This window comes from Coregonus lavaretus (genome assembly GCF_964263955.1).
Source record: "Coregonus lavaretus genome assembly, chromosome: 16".
NCBI classification, from domain to species: domain Eukaryota; kingdom Metazoa; phylum Chordata; class Actinopteri; order Salmoniformes; family Salmonidae; genus Coregonus; species Coregonus lavaretus.
The window spans coordinates 49,374,965-49,394,687 of record NC_140003.1 but is presented as its reverse complement, the minus strand read 5'-3'; the positions used below and the strand labels follow the sequence as shown (position 1 = coordinate 49,394,687).

General features: G+C 42.7%; 1 pseudogene across 1 annotated transcript; it reads left to right on the top strand.

The window, feature by feature from the left end:
- The first annotated feature begins 522 nt into the window (after positions 1-522).
- On the top strand, positions 523-18,330 carry LOC311143881 (synaptic vesicle glycoprotein 2B-like; annotated as a pseudogene). The gene is made up of 13 exons: positions 523-528; positions 767-865; positions 2,213-2,374; positions 2,710-2,872; positions 3,223-3,344; positions 3,691-3,854; positions 4,089-4,170; positions 11,992-12,084; positions 14,108-14,196; positions 14,410-14,537; positions 14,804-14,899; positions 15,200-15,359; positions 17,819-18,330. The product of its transcript is annotated as a synaptic vesicle glycoprotein 2B-like (transcript).
- The last annotated feature ends 1,393 nt before the right edge of the window (positions 18,331-19,723 follow it).

The window sequence follows — 19,723 nt, the reverse complement described above, 5'->3', positions numbered from 1 at the left end:
TTATTTGCTACATGTGGCTTATTTGATAGAATCGAAGTTTTGTAATGCTTAGGTTGTTATGAGTGTACTGATATAAGTAGGACACGTGACAACCCGGCAACCTTGAGAAAAAACACCTCATATCGGAGTTGTGCTTGTTGTTCATGAACGTATAGCCCTCTCATTGGCTAGAATGGTCCCATCTGATCTTGCCTCCCCCTCCGACTGCCTTTCTTTTTTGAAGACATTTCTTTTCATTTTTTAGAGCGGCAACTAGAGTATCTAATCAATATAATGGATAATCTTGCGCTTCACTCCATAACTGTGTGTGGATAAATATGTGGTTCTCTGGTAATACAGTTACTATGCATCAAGAAGTATCCACTGACATGTAGTCTCGACAAAACAAGAAGTCGTACTGGAGTTTTAGCTTGCTGAAACAGCCGGCTATGTCTCGACAAATCCATATAGAGGCGTCCGGAGATGATGCAGCACGACCGCCACTTCTCACCAGCCACCCGGAGCTAGCTAGCCTTGACTCAGATGAAGGTACATGCGTAAACTCCACCTGGTAGACTTTGAAATGTCATGCACCCACCCTATCCGTAAACTAGTCCAACGTCTAGTCTTTACTAGTATACAAATGTAGTCCTGATGTCAAATGCAATATGTAGTAGGTGTAACTGCATTATCAGACTTGTGTTTTCCATGAGATGTTTTTAGTAATTAATGCTCATGCATTTTAAATGGCTTTGTAAATTGTCTGTTGTTTTTATTAACATTTCAGGTGAAGTTCTTTTTGAGAGGAGTAGTGGAGATAATGCAAATGATGTTCATGGACGTAGACAAAGAAAACTAACATATGAGGAAGCTGTTGAAGAAGCAGGTAGACTTTACTGGTATTTTGTGTTTGATGTGTAACACGAGGTGTATTCATTATTATAAACTGGGTGGTTTGAGCGCCGAATGCCTATTATTATAATAATAATAATAATAATAATAATAATAATAACTTTTTACTGCTCTAATTACCATGGTAACCAGTTTATAATAGCAATAAGGCACCTCTGGGGTTTGTGGTACAGTGCATTTGGAAAGTATTCAGATCCCTTGCCTTTTTCCACATTTTGTTCAATTACAGCCTTATTCTAAAATTGATTAAATTGTTTTTTTCACCCTCATCAATCTACACACAATACCTCATAAAAAACGTAAATATCACATTTTACATGTGTATTCAGACCCTTTACTCAGTACTTTGTTGAAGCACCTTTGGCAGCGATGACGCTACAAGCTTGGCACCCCTGTATTTGGGGAGTTTCTTCCATTCTTCTCTGCAGATCCTCAAGCTCTGTCAGGTTGGATGGGGCGCATCGCTGCACAGCTATTTTCTGGTCTCTCCAGAGATTTTCGATCGGGTTCAAGTCCGGGCTCTGGCCGGGCCACTCAAGGACAGTCAGAGACTTGTCCCGAAGGCATTCCTGCGTTGTCGTGGCTGTGTGCTTAGGGTCGTTGTCCTGTTGGAAGGTGAACCTTCGCCCCAGTCTGAGGTCCTCAGCGCTCTGGAGCAGGTTTTCATCAAGGATCTCTCTGTACTTTGCTCCGTTCATCTTTCCCTCGATCCTGACTAGTCTCCCAGTCCCTGCCGCTGAAAAACATCCCCACAGCATGATGTTGCCACCACCATGCTTCACCGTAGGGATGGTGCCAGGTTTCCTCCAGACGTGACGCTTGGCTTTCAAGCCAAAGAGTTCAATCTTGGTTTCATCAGACCAGATAATCTTGTTTCTCATGGTCTGAGAGTCCTTTAGGTGCCTTTTGGCAAACTCCAAGCGGGCTGTCTGTGCCTTTTACTGAGGATGGCTTCTGTCTGGCCACTCTACCATAAAGGTCTGATTGGTGGAGTGCTGCAGAGATGGTTGTCCTTCTGGAAGGTTCTCCCATCTCCACAGAGGAGCTCTGTCAGAGTGACCATCGGGTTCTTGGTCACCTCCCTGACCAAGGCCCTTCTCCCCCGATTGCTCAGTTTGGCCTGGAGGCCAGCTCTAGGAAGAGTCTTGGTGGTTCCAAACTTCTTCCATTTAATAATGATGGAGGCCACTGTGTTCTTGGGGACCTTCAATGCTACATAATTGTTTTTGATACCCTTCCCCAGATCACATCACACCATATTCTCATTAGAAAATAAACAGTATTCCTGTCTAGTGTCTGGTCTCTGCGCCCCACCTTTTAGGTTTTGGTTTGTTCCATGGGCTCCTGTTGGTGGTGTGTGGATGGGCCAACGCCAGTGACGCGGTGGAGATCCTGTGTGTTTCCTTTCTGCTGCCCACGGCCCGCTGTGACCTCCATCTCAGCTCCTCAGACATGGGGTTACTGACGGCCAACATTTTCCTCGGTAAGGAATAGCTTATATGGGTAAATAGTTGATATAATGTCAACTAAACAATTCAGTCATCACATTTAAAAAAGGCCTAAATATCAGTTCACTTGATTACAGATGCTGCTGTAGTACTGATATGTAAGGACAGACTTAATCTGGGTTCTATTAGTGTGAGAAGGCTCATGTGGTTAACAACCAAGTCATTCATCAATCACATGTAAAACCACATTTCACGTCAAGTTCAAGGTTTATGAATAACAACGTTGTTCGTAAGAAATCTGTGCATAAGAACCTTTTCTAAATGAGGCGTCTGAATTTTCTATGCTCTGTTTTGCACTTTGTTCCCATAGGAATGATGATAGGTGGGTACATGTGGGGTTACCTGGCTGACCAGAGGGGGCGCCAGAAGGTCTTGGTGATTTCCCTGACAGTGAACGGAGTGTTTGGGGCGCTGGCCAGCTTCGCCCCGAGGTTCTGGCTCTTCCTTCTACTACGGTTCATCAGCGGTGTAGGGTAAGCACTTTGTTACATACCCCTCTGTTTGGACCTAATGAAGATGGTACACGCAAACACACACACGCACACATCCACAAAGACACAAACACGGAAATGCAAAGTGAATAATTTCACAAACACTCAAAGCTGCATCTGCTCTCTTCATTTTTAAAGGATGAATTTCAACTTTCACCGGAACGTCTTTCCAGGGCATAGGCTAGTCATATGTTTCCCTCTCACCCTCGCCAACAGGCAGTTGTCATTGAAATACCTAGACTCTGCTCAGTTAACACTTTGGAAATCTACTGTGTAGGACTCTTTAAGTGTGTAGTGGATTCTAACAAGTCTTTTCCGTTTGCCTTTTCCAGGGTGGGAGGTTCAATCCCAGTCATCTTCTCCTACTTTTCAGAGTTTCAGCCCAGGCTGAAGAGAGGGGCCATGATAAGTGCTCTGGCCACCTTCTGGATGGCAGGGAATATCCTGGCAGCAGGTGTGCAGTGGACGCCATTAATACACATTGTCTTCTGTCACAGTCAGATGATGCTTGTCCTCGTATCAAATGTTTGAGGGAGGTAGAGATGATTACTGTTGCATGTGTCTGTAGGCAATGTTTAGGTGCACATGCTCATTAAAACCATAAAATATAGGCCCATGTCCAATAATATAATTTTTCTGTTTTAAGTGTCAATCATTCGTGAGACGTGTACGTAATGGAAATACATTGACAAATATTCTAGCCACACACTTTTGCTCCAATGCAAATGTATTTATTGAAAGTCACAATATGTGATGCTAATGAACATTTGGTAAGCGTCTGGGTGTGTGTTTGCCTACAGGCCTGGCGTGGCTGATCATTCCCCGGACCTGGGTTGGCTTTTCTCTGGGTGGGCTGGACTTCCAGAGCTGGAGGCTGTTTGTGGTGCTGTGCTCTGTCCCCAGCCTCACATCGGCACTCATCTTCAGTCTGGCCATGCCCGAAAGCCCCCGGTTCCTCATGGAGGTACACCAGTGCTTACAGGCCACCAATCTTTAAAATCCAAAATGCTTTCTTTAAAGACCACCTTTTTGTGTAACAATAGGCCGTACAGTATAGCTCCGATAAGTGTTTCTGAATAATCCAATAGGACCCTTAGCCTTGTATACAAGTCCAACCAAGTTCAACAAGTTAGTTTACAAAATAATATCCGTAATTTGGTTTGTTTCATCATTAAACACACTTCTCTTTCTTTGCCAGGCTGGCCGTGAGACAGAAGCCCTACATGTCTTCTGCAGGATGTTTGGCAATAAACCACAGAGGCAGTCTCAAGACATTCCCAGTATGTACCTTAGTGCAGGAGTTCCCAAACTGTGGGTCGGGACCCAGTGGGTCGGGGCAGTGGTGCAGATAGGTCGCCGGTTCATCCGATTGACATTTTTTTGCCCATAGATACACATCATTGAATTATTAGTAAATTCCTTAACATTAGTCACAAGAGTTAGATGTTTTGAATGTTATTGTTTTATTATATTTTGGTCTGAGTATGTTTTTTCACTGCTCAGAACCGGCCCTTTTGTTCTGGGGGCCTTAAGATTATTAATAATAATGTATGCACTCACTAACTGTAAGTCGCTCTGGATAAGAGCGTCTGCTAAATGACTAAAATGTATGTAAATGTAAGAACCTTTTGGTCGGGGGGAACCATGTGTTGCTTTGCGTCACAGCTCAACCCTTATCGGGGGTTTGTCAGTCAAAAGAACACGTCAATTAGAGGGTTATGAAGCAAAAGGTTTGTGAACCCCAATGTATACCATCCCATAAATCTCCAGGTATAACAAACTTTAATATATCAGATATTGGTTTTGTTAAAATGTTTTACTTTTTAAAGAAATACTTACATAAAATGGCATATTATTTCATACAAAATTAATTCAAAAGTGGAGTTCAGCAGGCACATTTATTGAGTATAAAGATTACAATCTAAACATAAAGGTATCAATTTAGAGTTATTAAAGTGACTTACTAATAACTTCCATTAAATAAGCTGTTAATGCTTGTAAATGCTTGATAAATGGTTTGTAAATGGTTATAATAGTTACAAATGCCTACGATGCTTATAAGTGTTGTAAATGTTGAAAATAATGCTGGACTACTCATTTATTGATAACCTATTATTTTTTGATACTTGCTAAACAAGTTTCAGTAATTAGAAGTGATTCATCACACTTACAAATCATCAAATATAAACTAAAATATTCTACTTTATTACATCCAAAATTGTGGACCTTCATATTCTATACAAACCCAGATAAATGTACTATGTTACTGTAACATGAATAGTACAGGTCATGAAACCTTTCCCTCAAGGACTCTTGATACATGGGAGTTTCCCATCCCTAAGGAGTTATAGGAGGGGCTGCACAAACCCAGTCACAACTACAATGGACAAACTAATGGCCCTGGCAAGAATCCCCTGTGTGAATTCTAAGTAATCTTGCATAACTATTACCACTATCATCGGAAGATAGTTAATCAGCATTGTGACTAGAATAATCAAAATGATCCTGAAGACCCTCATCTTCATGTTCTTTGTCCCTTCTCTCTCCCTGTCCCCCTCCCGCTGCCCAGTAGGTTTCAGAGCAATCAGAACTGTCAAACAGCAGAACAACTTCATAGAGAACCAGACCAGGGAACTACTTAAGATAAATTCTACTGTATCACTCCTATCAGCAAAGGTCAAGCAGGCCAACCCTGAACATGCTATCTTATATCTCAGGTGTTTGTACTTCAGGAAGACCACAGAGCGGACCACCGCCAGGTAGCACTCCACACCGATATAGGATTGGAACACGGGCTGGCCAGTGAACATGAAAACTAGGAAAAATGCAGTAGTATGTCGAAGAACACCTAGAACATGTTGGTCCAGATAGGCTTAGGCAATGCACAAGCAGACAAAGATTTCAGACACAACGAGGTTGAGAACGAAGAAGTCTGAGGCCACCAAACCTTCCCCTCCCCTCACTATCAGAGGACATAGACATTAGTGGGGAGACTCAAAATGATGTTGGTTACTAAAGAAACAAGGAAGACTAATGCGGCTGCTCCAATGTCAGGATCCAAAGTGACAGTGGAAGTAGTAGTTGCGGTTTTTGCAATAGACCTGTTAATCCCTTCAATATCTGTGGCTTCAGTGGACACTGTAAAAAGTGTGAAAAAGGGTCAGGGATTTCTATTGTCGAGAAGCAGATGACTACTAAATTGTTTTTTATCGAAAAGGTTTAGAATTAAACTGACTGCATGTGGATGGAATTTACATAAACTCTTAAGCCAAAACTAATTCAAAACGTACAGTGCCTTCGGAAAGTATTCAGACCCCTTGACTTTTTACACATTTTGTTACGTTACAGCCTTATTCTAAAATGGAAAAAAACTAGTTTTTCCCTCATTTGCTATGAGACTCGAAATTGAGCTCAGGTGCATCCTGTTTCCGTTGATTATCCTTGATGTTTCTACAACTTGATTGGAGTCCACCTGTGGTAAATGCAGTTGACTGGACATGATTTGGAAAGGCACACGCCTGTCTATATAAGGTCCCACTGTTGACAGTGCATGTCAGAGCAAAAGCCAAGCCATGAGGTCGAAGGAATTGTCCGTAGAGCTCCGAGACAGGATTGTGTCGAGGCATAGATCTGAGGAAGGGTACCAAAAAATTTCTGCAGCATTGAAGGTCCCCAAGAACACAGTGGCCTCCATCATTCTTAAATGGAAGAAGTTTGGAACCACCAAGACTCTTCCTAGAGCTGGCCGCCCGGCCAAACTGAGCAATCGGGGGAGAAGGGCCTTGGTCAGGTATGTGACCAAGAACCCGATGGTCACTCTGACAGAGCTCCAGAGTTCCTCTGTGGAGATGGGAGAACCTTCCAGAAGGACAACCATCTCAGCAGCACTCCACCAATCAGGCCTTTATGGTAGTTGCCAGACGGAAGCCACTCCTCAGTAAAAGGCACATGACAGCCCACTTGGAGTTTGCCAAAAGGCACCTAAAGACTCTCAGACCATGAGAAACAAGATTCTCTGGTCTAATGAAACCAAGATTTAACTATTTGGCCTGAATACCAAGCGTCACGTCTGGAGGAAACCTGGCACCATCCCTACGGTGAATCATGGTGATGGCAGCATCATTCTGTGGGGATGTTTTTCAACGGCAGGGACTGGGAGACTAGTCAGGATCGAGGGAAAGATGAACGGAGAAGAGTACAGAGAGATCCTTGATGAAAACCTGCTCCAGAGCGCTCAGGACCTCAGACTGGGGCGAAGGTTCAACTTCCAACAGGACATCGACCCGACGCACACAGCCAAGACAACGCAGGAGCGGGCTCTGGCCAGAGCCCAGACTTGAACCCGATCGAACATCTCTTGGGAGACCTGAAAATAGCTGTGCAGCGACGCTCCCCAAATACAGGTGTACCAAGCTTGTAGTGTGTCACAATAATTTTGTTATCTTAATGGTTGAAGTTAAACACTTCTTAAATCTTTGAATAATTCCCAGAGGTATAAATCTCTAGTTTTAAATAAATTAAACAAAGATTTCTTACTGCAATGGTCAGTCTTTATTCATTGAGAGCGCTCTGCCCTCTCAAGTTCAGAGTCCATCTTTTATACACACACACCAGAGTAAAAATCCCACCCCGCTTTAGGCAGGCTGTATTTTTCCACTGTACACATATATATCATTATCATATTCTGCAACATGTTTCATAATCTCCTCCAAGCCTAACGGTGTCTTCCCGCCCTAAATTGGGAGGCCTATTTCCTTATCTTGGTTTCACAGTTGTAAGTTGACTGTCGACAGTTCTCCTGCTCCTTTGTTGTTTGGCCTAAATCCTACTCATATGCTAAATAGTAACACAATGTCATAATCTTTACTTGTCCTATGCACACACATTATTATCTTATTATTCTTAATACATTTCACACCGTTACATAGTGACATGGTGGAATATTTTAGTCACTACAAATTCTCCTATCATAGTGTCATACCCATGAAGACTCAAGGCTGTAATCGCTCCCAAAGGTGCTTCAACAAAGTACTGAGTAAAAGGTCTGAATGCTTATGTAAATGTGATATTTCATTATTTTTATTATTTTTACCTGATTTCGCTTTGTCATTATGGGGTATTGTGTGTAGATTAATGAGGAGAAATACAAAACAATTTAATCCATTTTAGAATAAGGCTGTAACATAACAATGTGGCAAAAGTATGAAAATGTATAAACTCACTAACTGTAAGTCGCTCTGGATAAGAGCGTCTGCTAAATGACTAAAATCTAAATGTAAAAGTCAAGGGGTCTGAATACTTTCCGAATGCACTGTAGGTGCTTTTAAATAGGAAGACACACCACTAGCTAACAATCAATGGAAGTGATAGGGGCAATCGTCTAATGTTTTTTAAAGAATTGCCAAATCACCTTTGAGTAACGTCAAACCAAATATTGCGTTGATTTGACTCTTTTCTTTAACATTGCATGATTGCCCCTATCATTTCCATTGATTGTTAGCTAGCGCTGGCTAAAGATAGCAGAAGTTTCTAGTGGCTGTTTAAAGAAACCATGGATTACAGTTTCTCCTTGCACATGTCATAGACTACTTTCAGGGGATAGGAACCATCTAACATCAAGTTATAAAATCCTGAACTTCCCCTTACATAGTACTTCATTCATTTGTTAACATTGATGGTCTGTAAAAACCAATTACTATATGAATGGACAAAGTCATCGATCACGTGACACTGTTCATTCCTATGTCATGATCTCATCAGTCCATTCGAAGCTTTCAGGCCCCGTACACACTCCGGTCGTGCAACGGATATACAACCAGACCTGGGTTCAAATACATGATTTTGTATCACATATCAGTATAGGATTAGGTATGCTTCATATTGTGGACCCTGCTCAATATACATATCTTGGAGGGACCAGTTAGACAAGGGGTGTCATGTGGCTCATGGGCAGTGGCGATTCTAACATGTAAATCTTGGTGAGGCAAACCCCAAAACTTTTTTTGCTGCAATGCACAACACCACCCTAAACAATACATTAATTGCACTATAACGGTGACAAACGGTGCCCACAAACTGTTAGGGCCTACATAAAGCTGTCCCAACAGAAGTCCCAACAACTTACCACTGCTACACCTGGCTATCAGCGGAGCCTTGTCTGGCAGCGAAACAGTTTATTCAGCCTCATTTACTGCCTTTTTAAAAACATAGCTGATATGGCTGACTTGCATAAGCAAATGTGGTTTCTACTGACAATTGAGATGTACAAACTATGGCATAAGGGGACGACGAGCGGATAAGAGGCAATCCGTAATTTCGATTAAGACATTAATGAGCGAGCTAGGACGGATGTAGTCAATATAACAATTTGTTCAGCACTTTTGAAATGTACAGCGACAGAATTCAAACATGGGCCGTTCTTACAGTATTTTCCCTCTACACCAAGTCAGAACCGTAGAATAAATAAAGGGGGTATATAAGCAGACAATGAAAGCTCTTACAATATTAAATGATTACATTTTTCCCTGAGTTCCCAGTTGTCTTGAACTCACTGAAATCAGATTTCCCAGTTCCGAGTTAATTTTGGTTTGAGCGCGGCCGAAATCATGCTGGATTGACAGCATGGCCAATGTTGAATGTTTATCATTTTTAGCTTGGAAAAGAGACCTTTTAAACCCAGACTTGGGACCACACACCCACTACACTGAATAGCAGGCTAGTGATTGCTTTGCAATGCTTGCAGTTAGCCACTGATTCCGTCCAAACCACTCATTGTTGAATTTGCAATTTCCAACTTGGAAATGAGCACCGATACGTTTTATCTATAATTTCTCTTAATTATTTATCTTTATATGACAAGGATAAAAAAATATTTGCCAGTAGATTGTCGACTTGATTCATGATGACGACTGCTTGCTAAGATTTTGAAAGTATGACGTTGACTGTCCCCCCCCAAAAAAATTGTAAAGTGGTTATCCCACTGGCTATAGGGTGAATGCATCAATTTGTGAGTCGCTCTGGACTAGAGCGTCTGCTAAATGACGTAAATGTGCCCTTGAGCAAGGCACTTAACCCTAATTGCTCCTGTAAGTCGCTCTGGAGAAGAGCGTCTGCTAAATGACTAAAATGTAAAATGTAAAAAAATGATCAGTCCAGTCAAAGCTACTGTAGATTTGATGTCATGTTATTTGTGGCCAATGACCTTGAGCCTTCTTGGATGGGCACTTCTAATGTAACTCTATGGCAGCACCCAAGGGATTGCATTTTCGAGCTCTACCCTTAGATTTGGCGGTGACGTAGTGTCCCCATGAGTGACAGAACACTGAGCCAATCAAGGCACAACTATAGAACATTACCAACTCCTATGCTCCGTATTTTCCGCTGGCTGCCCCACCACCACAGAAAGCACTGAGCTAGGCTGAAACGCCTGCATTTTGGAGCTGCCTTACTCAAGAAAGCTAAAAAGAGACCATGTTTGTATGCTGCTTTATTAACTCAATGATATACAGTGAGGGGAAAAAAGTATTTGATCCCCTGCTGATTTTGTACGTTTGCCCACTGACAAAGAAATGATCAGTCTATAATTTTTATGGTAGGTTTATTTGAACACTGAGAGACAGAATAACGACAACAAAATCCAGAAAAACGCATGTCAAAAATGTTATCAATTGATTTGCATTTTAATGAAGGAAATAAGTATTTGACCCCTCTGCAAAACATGACTTAGTACTTGGTGGCAAAACCCTTGTTGGCAATCACAGAGGTCAGACGTTTCTTGTAGTTGGCCACCAGGTTTGCACACATCTCAGGAGGGATTTTGTCCCACTCCTCTTTGCAGATCTTCTCCAAGTCATTAAGGTTTCGAGGCTGACGTTTGGCAACTCAAACCTTCAGCTCCCTCCACAGATTTTCTATGTGATTAAGGTCTGGAGACTGGCTAGGCCACTCCAGAACCTTAATGTGCTTCTTCTTGAGCCACTCCTTTGTTGCCTTGGCCGTGTGTTTTGGGTCATTGTCATGCTGGAATACCCATTCACGACCCATTTTCAATGCCCTGGCTGAGGAAGGAGGTTCTCACCCAAGATTTGACGGTACATGGCCCCGTCCATCATCCCTTTGATGCGGTGAAGTTGTCCTGTCCCCTTAGCAGAAAAACACCCCCAAAGCATAATGTTTCCACCTCCATGTTTGACGGTGGGGATGGTGTTCTTGGGGTCATAGGCAGCATTCCTCCTCCAAACACGGCGAGTTGAGTTGATGCCAAAGAGCTCAATTTTGGTCTCATCTGACCACAACCAACACTTTCACCCAGTTCTCATGCGTTTTTCTGCATTTTGTTGTTGTTATTCTGTCTCTCACTGTTCAAATAAACCTACCATTAAAATTATAGACTGATCATTTCTTTGTCAGTGGGCAAACGTACAAAATCAGCAGGGCATCAAATACTTTTTTCCCTCACTGTATATATTTCTTAGCTAAAAAGTTGGGGCTCAAAACAGTTGGCACTCATGATCTTTCTCATCAGTCCCTCTTCACAGTAATGGCCCCAAATGGCAAAATCACACTTGCAAGTTAGACAGACACACAGTATATTTTTGTCTCACATATGTTTTAGCTCCCCATATCCCTGTACTAAAAGCTGCACAATTCTGTTGATATCATCTTTTCAAATCCCTTTATGTTTTGGCCTCAAGTAACTGCACATACTGTATTAGCTCATATACCAGAGGTGATCAATCTTGGGACTCTATTCAATCTGTATCGCTGAGGTGCTACAGATTGCGCGATAGAAATGTAAAGGTCATTTCCAATTGAGCCGATATATGCAGTGTTTCCGATGAATGCAGTCTCCGCTAACGCGGAAACATTGCCTTTCAATTTAAATCACACTGAACTTCCGTGATACGGATTGAATAGAGCCCTTACCCTTCACGTTTCAGTGTGGTTGAAGGCTTTTGCTCCAGCCAAGCAGTAAACATACTTGATTCTACTAATCATAGTCTTCCATCATGGCCTTGATTAGTAGAATTAGATGTGTTAATGATGCTACTACTTTTCACTTGATGTCATGTTAAATATGGTGTGTTGTGTATCGTTGACAGATTTGTGGGCTGCATGCCCCTTCTGAGAAGAAAGAGAGGGAGACTATGAGAGGTGGAACACACACTCAACGCTTTGTCAACCTCCTCAAACAGGTAACACCATGCATACATGTACACGTGCTCACAGACATAGGAGACAGGCACATACACAAATAGGCGCACACACACTCGTGTTTTTTTTTTTTTCAAGACTGAAGCGCCCTCCGATGGGATATAACAGCTTCAGAACTAATGGATTTGCTGAAGGAAATGTTGTACTGTACTTAATGCTGCATCTCAGATCCCCTATATATATATATATATATATATATATATATATATATACATAAATACATACATACATACATACATACATACAGTGGGGAAAAAAAGTATTTAGTCAGCCACCAATTGTGCAAGTTCTCGCACTTAAAAAGATGAGAGAGGCCTGTCATTTTCATCATAGGTACACCTCAACAATGACCGACAAAATGAGAAAAAAAATCCAGAAAATCACATTGTAGGATTTTTAATGAATTTATTTGCAAATTATGGTGGAAAATAAGTATTTGGTCAATAACAAAAGTTTCTCAATAGTTTGTTATATACCCTTTGTTGGCAATGACACAGGTCAAATGTTTTCTTTAAGTCTTCACAAGGTTTTCACACACTGTTGCTGGTATTTTGGCCCATTCCTCCATGCAGATCTCCTCTAGAGCAGTGATGTTTTGGGGCTGTCGCTGGGCAACACAGACTTTCAACTCCCTCCAAAGATTTTCTATGGGGTTGAGATCTGGAGACTGGCTAGGCCACTCCAGGACCTTGAAATGCTTCTTACGAAGCCACTCCTTCGTTGCCCGGGCGGTGTGTTTGGGATCATTGTCATGCTGAAAGACCCAGCCACGTTTCATCTTCAATGCCCTTGCTGATGGAAGGAGGTTTTCACTCAAAATCTCACGATACATGGCCCCATTCATTCTTTCCTTTACACGGATCAGTCGTCCTGGTCCCTTTGCAGAAAAACAGCCCCAAAGCATGATGTTTCCACCCCCATGCTTCACAGTAGGTATGGTGTTCTTTGGATGCAACTCAGCATTCTTTGTCCTCCAAACACGACGAGTTGAGTTTTTACCAAAAAGTTTCATCTGACCATATGACATTCTCCCAATCCTCTTCTGGATCATCCAAATGCACTCTAGCAAACTTCAGACGGGCCTGGACATGTACTGGCTTAAGCAGGGGGACACGTCTGGCACTGCAGGATTTGAGTCCCTGGCGGCGTAGTGTGTTACTGATGGTAGGCTTTGTTACTTTGGTCCCAGCTCTCTGCAGGTCATTCACTAGTTCCCCCCGTGTGGTTCTGGGATTTTTGCTCACCGTTCTTGTGATCATTTTGACCCCACGGGGTGAGATCTTGCGTGGAGCCCCAGATCGAGGGAGATTATCAGTGGTCTTGTATGTCTTCCATTTCCTAATAATTGCTCCCACAGTTGATTTCTTCAAACCAAGCTGCTTACCTATTGCAGATTCAGTCTTCCCAGCCTGGTGAAGGTCTACAATTTTGTTTCTGGTGTCCTTTGACAGCTCTTTGGTCTTGGCCATAGTGGAGTTTGGAGTGTGACTGTTTGAGGTTGTGGACAGGTGTCTTTTATACTGATAACAAGTTCAAACAGGTGCCATTAATACAGGTAACGAGTGGAGGACAGAGGAGCCTCTTAAAGAAGAAGTTACAGGTCTGTGAGAGCCAGATCTTGCTTGTTTGTAGGTGACCAAATACTTATTTTCCACCATAATTTGCAAATAAATTCATTAAAAATCCTACAATGGGATTTTCTGGAAATGTTTTTCTCAATTTGTCTGTCATAGTTGACGTGTACCTATGATGAAAATTACAGGCCTCTCTCATCTTTTTAAGTGGGAGAACTTGCACAATTGGTGGCTGACTAAATACTTTTTTCCCCACTGTATATATATATATATATATATGTATGCTGTTGGCCTTTAGATTCAGGTTTTTCTTTATCACATGAGGTTCAGCACAAAGTAAAATACAAACCCTGTATGTGAATTTACAACAACGCTTCTTGTATGTAGAACATGTTTATTTTCACTTAAATCAATGTTGCTTGTGTTGTAGGGCCTGACACCAATAAGACAGCTGTTTGTTGGAGAGTTGGCCTCTAGAAGTGTATGTCTGGTCGTCATATTCTACTGCATCTCATTTGGGTGGGTCTCAGCTCTCCTTAATACAATATGTCTGTCTTCAGCTGTCCTTGTTATCCATACTGCATGTACGGATGACTTTTGACACATAAATATACATAAACATTGACAGTTTATACCTGGGGGTAGTTATCCTGTGTCCTAATCCCTCTCTCTCTGTGTGTGTGTGTGTGTGTGTGTGTGTGTGTGTGTGTGTGTGTGTGTGTGTGTGTGTAGGTACTATGGGCTGTGGATGTGGTTCCCAGAGCTTTTCAAGAGAGCAGAGGATGGAGGCTCTCCTTGTGCCAATGTGTCTCGCTTCCAAAGCCATGACAACCAAAGCTGCTACCCAGTCAAAACGGCAGGTGTGTACCAAACACAGGAGCAATGCACTTCTCAATAAAATGCTCACTCCTGCCAGACTTCAGAAATCGGTTATGTGTAAACAGTAGCTATGTATGTTAAATCTGTGGGCACCAGTTTCTCTTTAATGATGAAATATTGTGCTATCTTTAACATTTTGCTAAGTTTGTTATTCAAGTAAAAAAGTATATTTCATGGGACTTTAGTGGCACTTTTATTTATTGAAGACTAATTGTGTGTGTGTGTGTTGGACTGCTTCCTTTCGCAGTGTACATGGAGGGCTTTGTCACTGCAGCCTCCAACCTACCAGGGAACATCTTCACCATTCTCCTAATGGACGTCATTGGAGGAAAGGCCCTGCTTTGTGAGTTGTTTTTCCCTCCCGTCTTAAAAGACAGAAGAGCATGATCGAAAAAATGCATTTAGTTATTAGAAGTTTCAGTGACATATTGTTGCTAAATCAGGATAATTATGCAGCATTGGGAATGGTGTCATAAAATGGCCATTTAGCAGACACTTTGATCCAAAGCCACTCACAGTTAACCCATGTTTGTGGTCTATGCAGGAATCAAACCCACAAGTCGAAGCCTAGAACCATTCTATTCCCCTGTGTGTGTGTCATCTGTTTTTTTTTTTTATGTATGTACTGTGCTCTCTGTCCCAGGTTGCAGCCTATTGTTGTCCAGTGTGAGTGTGTTCCTCATCTACGAGGTGAAGACGAAAGCTCAGAGTCTGCTCATCTCCTGTGTGTTCAGTGGAGTGTCTGTGGTGGCCTGGAATTCCTTGGATGTGTTGGGCACCGAGCTCTACCCCACCCAGCTACGGTAACCGCTCCATCACTGCATACACCAACATAATAGCCCCGGTCCCAAATCTGTTTGTGTTGCCTTCCCAACTCCTATTTACTAGAAGGCTTCACGGATCCACCTGTACCCGAATACCCGAGACCCGAGCGGGTCCGGATCCAGAATTCGAAATAATGTCACGGGTCTGGGTCGGATCTATTATGATTGTCACTGGTCTCGGGTATGTGTAATTTTAGCGGACTTGTCCGGAAGGGCCCGTACAGATCAGAAAGGAGACATTTTGTAATTTATGCTGCTGCTCTTGCTTTTCACGAGAGTAGAGCGTGTAGCTTGTTGTTGACCAATCATAAGTCATCAAAGCGGCATTAGGCTAAAGTCATAGACCCTCGCTCGGTGTGAGGCAAAAGTTAGGAGATATCTAAATCAATGTAAGATGGAATTAAAAGTTAAAGGAGAAGGCTACAACGACCAAGATCCAACAGGTAGGCTGCTAATTAATATTCTTAATGGAGTTGTTGTCATTCGTAACTGTAGGATGAGGAAGCGCATGCACTGCGGCCTCAGTTAGCCTAGCTAGCTAATGTTAGCTAGCTTCTCCTGGTTTGATGCAGTCCAAGACAGGTACTACGTAATCATATTGGATGATAAATAACCTAGCTGTGGCAGCTATTAGTCTACTATAGCGCAAGTCGGCTTGGTTGGTTGCTGTCTCTCGTCTCTTCCTCCCTGCTCCCCATGTCACTCATTCACAGTACAGCCTCTCCCCCGCCTGCTAGAGTGACACCCCTCTCCCTCCTCTCGCTTATCAGCTCTTTTTAATATACACTACTGGTCCAAAGTTTTAGAACACCTAGTCAGTCAAGGGTTTTTCTTTCTTTCATTTTACTATTTTCTACATTGTAGGGCCCCGTGTAGCTCAGTTGGCAGAGCATGGCGCTTGCAACGCCAGGGTTGTGGGTTCGATTCCCACAGGGGGCCAGTATGAAAAAAGTATGGAAAAGTATGAAAATGTATGCACTCACTAACTGTAAGTCGCTCTGGATAAGAGCGTCTGCTAAAATGACTAAAATGTAAGACATTAAAAACTATGAAGTAACACATATGGAATCATGTAGTAACCAAAAAAGTGCTAAACAAATATATATATTTTATATTTGAGATTCTTCAAATAGCCACCCTTTGCCTTGATGACAGCTTTGCACACTCTTGGCATTCTCTCAACCAGCTTCACCTGGAATGCTTTTCCAACAGTCTTGAAGTAGTTCCCACATCCGATTTATCCCAAACCATCTCAATTTGGTTGAGGTCAGGGGATTGTGGAAGCCAGGTCATCTGATGCAGCACTCCATCACTCTCCTTCTTGGTCAAATAGCCCTTACACAGCCTGGAGGTGTGTTGGGTCATTGTCCTGTTGAAAAACAAATGATAGTCCCACTAAGCCCAAACCAGATGGGATGGCGTATCGCTGCAGAATGCTGTGGTAGCCATGCTGGTTAAGTGTGCCTTGAATTCTAAATAAATCACAGACAGTGTCACCAGCAAAGCACCCCCACACCATAACACCACCTCCTCCATGCTTTACGGTGGGAAATACACATGCGGAGATCATCCGTTCACCAAGACACAGCGGTTGGAACCAAAGATCTCAAACTTATCCTCTGCAGCAGAGGTAACTCTGGGTCTTCCATTCCTGTGGCGGTCCTCACAAGATCCAGTTTCATCATAGCGCTTGATGGTTTTTGCGACTGCACTTGAAGAAACTTTAAAAGTTCTTGAAATGTTCCGTATTGACCTTCATGTCTTAAAGTAATGATGTACTGTCATTTCTCTTTGCTTATTTGAGCTGTTCTTGCCAGCCCCCCATACCTTGTCACAACACAACTGATTAGCTCAAGCGCATTAACTTTTAAGAAGGCACACCTGTTAATTGAAATGCATTCCAGGTGACTACCACATGAAGCTGGTTGAGAGAATGCCAAGAGTGTGCAAAGCTGTCATCAAGGCAAAGGGTGGCTATTAGAAGAATCTCAAATATAAAATATGTTTTGATTTGTTTAACACTTTTTGGGTTACTACATGATTCCATATGTGTTATTTCATAGTTTTGACATCTTCACTATTATTCTACAATGTAGAAAACAGTAAAAATAAAGAAAAACCCTTGAATGAGTAGGTGTGTCCAAACCTTTGACTGGTACTGTACATAACGGGTCTAGTTGTCCTCGGGTCCGTTTGGAACGGGTCTCTATATTTAAAAAATGAATTTATGCATGTTGAGTCCGGGTGGGAAAGCCCCAGGTCCACTTGGTCCTCTATTGTCACGACTGGTCCAAGATCTGTTTCTGCTGTCTTGCCAACTCCTGGGACCAAGCTACCAAACAGCCATCTTTTTAAAACATTTCCCAGCAAAGGCTCTTTGCCAGGCTGATTGTCTTGTCTCTCACACTGTGCTCACTGTCAATCTTGGTTTATTTTAGGTCCTCCGCTCTGGGCTTCTTCACAGGAGTAGGCAGAGTGGCAGCCATCATGGGTAATATAGTCTTTGGCCAGTTGGTGGACACCAACTGTGTGATACCAGTTCTACTTGTGTCTGCTTTGCTGCTGACAGGGGGGATCACTGCCTTGCGCCTTCCAAGCACTAAACAGGCAGAGCTCACCTGAGGCCTCTGTGAAATGAAGTCCAGAAGACACATTGTTTATTCCTGCTTGTAGTCCTCGCCAAGGGTTATTCCCTGAACCTAGTCTACCTAGAGATGCCTTTTTCCAATCATGACCAAAGATATCAGATCTAGAAGACATTTTATAAAACGGATGTTATGAAATGCTGGATTGCACAAGTGCACTTTTAGAAACCGTGTACCTTAATGGTTTCTCAGTCATTAACAAGTCATTGACCAGAGCTAATACAGTGAGGGAAAAAAGTATTTGATCCCCTGCTGATTTTGTACGTTTGCCCACTGACAAAGAAATGATCAGTCTATAATTTTAATGGTAGGTTTATTTGAACAGTGAGAGACAGAATAACAACAAAAAAATCCTGAAAAACGCATGTCAAAAATGTTATAAATTGATTTGCATTTTAATGAGGGAAATAATTATTTGACCCCCTCTCAATCAGAAAGATTTCTGGCTCCCAGGTGTCATTTATACAGGTAACGAGCTGAGATTAGGAGCACACTCTTAAAGGGAGTGCTCCTAATCTCGGCTTGTTACCTGTATAAAAGACACCTGTCCACAGAAGCAATCAATCAATTCGATTCCAAACTCTCCACCGTGGCCAAGACCAAAGAGCTCTCCAAGGATGTCAGGGACAAGGTTGTAGACCTACACAAGGCTGGAATGGGCTACAAGACCATCGCCAAGCAGCTTGGTGAGAAGGTGACAACAGTTGGTGCGATTATTCGCAAATGGAAGAAACACAAAATAACTGTCAATCTCCCTCGGCCTGGGGCTCCATGCAAGATCTCACCTCATGGAGTTTCAATGATCATGAGAACGGTGAGGAATCATCCCAGAACTACACGGGAGGATCTTGTCAATGATCTCACGGCAGCTGGGACCATAGTCACCAAGAAAACTATTGGTAACACACTACGCCGTGAAGGACTGAAATCCTGCAGCGCCCGCAAGGTCCCCCTGCTCAAGAAAGCACATATACAGGCCCGTCTGAAGTTTGCCAATGAACATCTGAATGATTCAGAGGAGAACTGGGTGAAAGTGTTGTGGTCAGATGAGACCAAAATGGAGCTCTTTGGCATCAACTCAACTCGCTGTGTTTGGAGGAGGAGGAATGCTGCCTATGACCCCAAGAACACCATCTCCACCATCAAACATGGAGGTGGAAACATTATGCTTTGGGGGTGTTTTTCTGCTAAGGGGACAGGACAACTTCACCGCATCAAAGGGACGATGGACGGGGCCATGTACCGTCAAATCTTGGGTGAGAACCTCCTTCCCTCAGCCAGGGCATTGAAAATGGGTCGTGGATGGATATTCCAGCATGACAGTGACCCAAAACACAAAGGAGTGGCTCAAGAAGAAGCACATTAAGGTCCTGGAGTGGCCTAGCCAGTCCTTTCTGTGGAGGGAGCTGAAGGTTCGAGTTGCCAAACGTCAGCCTCGAAACCTTAATGACATGGAGAAGATCTGCAAAGAGGAGTGGAACATAATCCCTCCTGAGATGTGTGCAAACCTGGTGGCCAACTACAAGAAACGTCTGACCTCTGTGATTGCCAACAAGGGTTTTTCCACCAAGTACTAAGTCATGTTTTGCAGAGGGGTCAAATACTTATTTCCCTCATTAAAATGCAAATCAATTTATAACATTTTTGACATGCGTTTTTCTGGATTTTTTTGTTGTTATTCTGTCTCTCACTGTTCAA